The following is a 1,693-nucleotide window of genomic DNA, read 5'->3' on the forward strand; positions in this document are numbered from 1 at the left end:
ATATACCATCAAATATTATGTTGATGGTTCTATAGAGCGTTACAAAGCTCGGTTAGTTGCTAAGGGCTTTACACAGCAGGAGGGTGATGATTACTTTGATACATTCTCTCTGGTTGCCAGATTGGCTAGCGTGAAGATTTTGTTGGACTTAGCAGCTAAACAGGGTTGGAGTTTAACTCAGATGGACGTTACCACTGCTTTTTTACACAGTGACTTAGATGAAGAAATCTACATGAGCTTGCCACAAGGGTACACACCACCTCCTGGTACTTCTCTACCTCCTAATGCGGTGTTTAAACTAAAAAAGTCCATCTATGGCTTGAAACAAGCTTCGCGACAGTAGTACAAGTGCTTCTCCAAGACTCTTCTTGCTGATGGTTTTGTTCAGTCTTATGCTGACAATACAATGTTTGTCAAAGAGCAAGGTACTTCTTATACCGCTTTATTGTTCTATGTTGATGACATACTTTTTGCCAGCAATAGTGATATGGCCGTTGCTGCTGTCAAAGCTACTTTAGCCAAGCAGTTTAAAATCAAGGATCTTGGTCCTGCTAAATTTTTTCTTGGATTGGAGATAGCCAGAAACTCAACCGGAATCTCTGTTTGTCAGAGGAAATATTGTTTGGACTTGTTAGCTGATGCAGGGTTATTGGGGTGCAAGCCTAAGTCTGTTCCAATGGATCTGAAGGAGATTTTGACTAAAGAAATTGGTGTTCCCTTATCTGATGGACGACCATATCGGGAATTGATTGGCAGGCTACTCTACTTGTGTATCACTCGACCTGACATTACCTTTGCTGTACATCGGTTGAGTCAATTCCTCTCTTGTCCCACTGATACACATTTTCAAGCTGCTCGAAATATACTCAAGTACCTGAAGAATAGCCCAGGTCAAGGTCTGTTTTATTCTTCTTCTTCTGAGGTTTGCTTGAATGGCTTCTCTGATGCTGATTGGGAAACTTGCAAAGACTCTCGACGATCAATCTCTGGTATGTGCATCTTCCTTGGTAACTCTTTGATTACTTGGAAGTCGAAGAAACATGATATCGTGAGCTCGAGTAGCACCGAAGCAGAATACAGGAGTATGGCTCAGACGACGAAGGAACTTCTTTGGTTCAAACAGATTCTACGAGACTTACGTATTGAGCCTACTTCTCAAGCCAATTTGTTCTGTGACAACAAGTCAGCCATTCACATTGCGAACAACGATGTCTTCTATGAGAGAGGACAAAACATGTTGAGATTGATTGCCACACTACACGCGATCAAGTTAAGAATGGTTTCCTCAAGCTTTTTCACATTGACACTGGGAACCAACTTGCGGACATTCTTACAAAGCCGCTACACCCTGGTCCGTTTCATCATCTTCTACATCAGATGTCGATTTCAAGCCTCTACTCTCCCAAAGAAGTATCGGCTTGAGGGGGGTGTATTGACTTATATCATATAAGTTAATAGTTTGTATATTAGAGTTGAAGTCTCCTTTAGCTTACTTCTCTAATATACTAATTGTACTGTATAAATACTCTTGTACTCTGACCTTTATTGATTAATGAGAAATATCCTTTCTATCAAAGTTAATAGTTGCCACGAGCCAAAGTCATCCTCAAATACTACATATAATATTTGTGGTCTTCTTTAAACACACTGTAGTTTTTAGTGTGAGGTTGTGTGCTTTTTTTTTTTTTTTTTT

This window comes from Camelina sativa, chromosome 17, assembly GCF_000633955.1.
Source record: "Camelina sativa cultivar DH55 chromosome 17, Cs, whole genome shotgun sequence".
NCBI lineage: Eukaryota > Viridiplantae > Streptophyta > Magnoliopsida > Brassicales > Brassicaceae > Camelina > Camelina sativa.